Source organism: Rutidosis leptorrhynchoides, chromosome 6 (genome assembly GCF_046630445.1).
Source record: "Rutidosis leptorrhynchoides isolate AG116_Rl617_1_P2 chromosome 6, CSIRO_AGI_Rlap_v1, whole genome shotgun sequence".
NCBI lineage: Eukaryota > Viridiplantae > Streptophyta > Magnoliopsida > Asterales > Asteraceae > Rutidosis > Rutidosis leptorrhynchoides.
Genome location: NC_092338.1, coordinates 83,580,542 through 83,583,876, shown reverse-complemented (window position 1 = coordinate 83,583,876; position 3,335 = coordinate 83,580,542).

Genomic DNA, 3,335 nt, shown 5'->3' with positions numbered 1-3,335 from the left:
ATATACACTACATCTATAATATTCCATGTGAATAATTATTTTCTTTTCATTCTTATAGAAGAATATGGCGCGATTGAACCGAATGACGGAACAAGAAATCCAGGAACTCATCAATCAACGAGTGAACGACAGAATGTTATGGGTCGAGGCTGCAAGAGGTGCTGCAGTTAACCCAAATCCTCGTGTGGGGTGCACTTACAAAACTTTTCAAGCTTGCAAGCCCTCATCATTCAGTGGAACAGAAGGACCGATCGGTTTAACCCGGTGGATAGAAAAGATGGAGACTGTGTTTAAAATAAGTGGTTGTGTTGAAAAGGACATGACCAAGTATGCATCGTGCACTTTACAAGATAGTGCACTCACGTGGTGGAAAAATTATGTGAAGGCTGTAGGAGGAGATGTAGCTTATGATACTCCGTGGGAAGAATTCAAAACAATGTTAATCAACGAATATTGTCCAAGGAACGAGGTTAGGAAGTTGGAAGATGAGTTACGAAGTCTGAAGGTTATTAGTACTGAAATCACCAACTACAATCAGCGATTCATGGAATTAGTTTTGCTATGTCCTGAATTGGTTCCAACCGAAGAACGGAAGATTGAAATGTACAAAGATGGTTTGCCCAAAAAGGTCAAGGCAAACGTTACAGCATCGAAACCTAAGACAATTCATGAAGCTATAACCATGGCAAACGAGCTAATGGATCAGGTCATCATGGATAAGAAAGCATCCAATACTGATGTGAAGGTATCAGGTAACAAAAGAAAGTGGAATGGAAATTATGATCGAGGTAACCAACAACAATCTTTTAAGAAACAAGAAACCATGCAAGGTGCAGGTAGTGGTTCAAGCTTTGGTTACAAAGGACAAAATCCTTTATGCAACCGATGCCACAAACATCACTCTGGCTACTGTAATGTGGTATGCAACAAATGTAATTGAAAGGGTCATCTTGCTGAAGATTGTAGGGCTCTCGTTACAAATACAAATGGTACCAAGACTCCTGCCACCAATGCAAATAGAACTGCTTTGGCTACCATTACTTGTTATGGGTGTGGAAAACAAGGTCACTATAAGAGCCAGTGTCCGAATCCAGAGAAGAATAATGAATCTGCACGTGGAAGAGCATTTGTTATTAATGCTAGAGAGGCGTGTGAAGACCCCGGACCAAACGTGCACAGCGAGGACGCTGTGTCCCATTAGGGGGGAGGATTGTAACACCCGTGTTACATCCGTCCCACATCAGTTGGAGAGGGGAACGAAGCATGCCTTATAAGGGTGTGGAGACCTTTCCTAGCATGACGCGTTTTGGGACCACAAGCGCAGCAGATCCCATGAGAACTCTGCAGTTAAGCGTGCTCAGGCGAGAGCACTACCAGGATGGGTGACCTCCTGGGAAAGTGTTCGTCGTGTGTGGTCGCCAAGAAAAATCCGTGAGCAACCTACGGGGGAGACAAGGGTACGTCCCTATCTCTGCAAAGCGGACAATATCATGCTACGGGGAACGTGTTACCTGGGTTATTACATTTTAGCATGCTTGCCACATAATTTGGCCCAATTATTTGCCCAACGTAATGTGCTTAAAATGTGTTTTGCGGCCATGAATTATTATCGAAACAAAACTATAGTCAAATATATTTTCATTCTATATGAAATTTTAAAATAGAAACAATTATAGAGCTATGATTTGAGAGATATCAAAAAGTCGAACAAAATAATCGAACCATTATACCAAAATGTCACTAAACGTGTAAGGATTTGTGGCTAGTGGGGATATATTAACCCCAAAAATATTCTCAATGAACCAAAATAAAGTGTTACATAAAAAAAAGTATCAAAATGATATTTAAATATGCATAAGAGTTTAAATGCAAAGGTAATATTTATCGTAAAATCTTAAAGTTCAAAATTCACCTTTAGAAATAGCAAAACTACTTTTTCGGCGTCAAAACTATTTCGAATGGAAGCAAGATTTCGGAAATACTTTCTCAAAGAGTCGTTATCTATTCATCGTGCAAAAGTGGGATCAATTTTCAACCCAAATTTTTATCAGGCTTGCCATAATTTGGCCAATTTATGTGGCCAACATAATGTGCTCATAAACGTGTTTTGCGGCCATGAACTATTATCGAAACGAAACTATAGTCAAATATATTTGCATTCAATATGAAATTATAAAATAGAAGCAATTATAGAGTTATGGATTGAGAGATATCCAAAATTGTCGCAAAATAATCGAACCATTAAAACAAGATGTCACTAAACGTGTAAGAATTTGTGGCAAGTAGGGATATATTGACCCCAGAAATATTCTCAATGTACCTAAATAAAGTGTTACATAAAAAATATGTATGAAAATGGTATTCAAATATGCATAATAGTTTAAATGTATAGATAATAATTATCGTAAAATCTGAAAGTTCAAAATTCACCTTAGGAAATAGCAAAACGACTTTTTCGGCGTCGAAACTTTTCGAATGGAAGCAAGCCTTCGGGAAGCCTTGCTCATAGCATCGTTATCTATTCATCGTGAGAAAGTGGGTCTAATTTTCTACCGAAGTTTTTTTAGCATGCTTGCCACATAATTTGGCCCGATTATGTGGCCAATGTAATGTGCTCACAAATGTATTTTGCGGCCATGAATTATTATCGAAACGAAAATATAGTCAAATATATTTTCATTCAATATGAAGTTTTAAAATAGAAACAATTATAGAGTTATGAATTGAGAGATATCAAAAAGTGTCACAAAATAATCGAACCATTAAACCAAGATGTCATTAAACGTGTAAGGATTTGTGGCTAATGTGTAGTGACCTGAACTTTTCCATGTTTATATATATTAAATGAAATTGATATTTACATGATTAAGTGTTTCCAACATGTTAAGCAATCAAGCTTGTTAAGACTTGATTAATTGAAATAGGTTTCATATAGACAATTGACCACCCAAGTTGACTGACGATTCACGAACGTTAAAACTTGTAAAAACTATATGATGACATATATATGGATATATATATATATATATATATATATATATATATATATATATATATATATAACATGATATTATGATAAGTATGTATCTCATTAAGTATTTTAACAATGAGTTATATTCATAAAAATGAGACTATTGAGGTAAGAAATTCGAAAACGATATATATAACGATTATCGTTATATCAACGTCTTACTAATTACATATGTATAATTTTAAGATATTGTTACACTATATATAAACATGATAAATGATAAGTAAACATATCATTAAGTATATTAACAATGAACTACATATGTAAAAACAAGACTACTAACTTAAGGATTTCGAAACGAGAC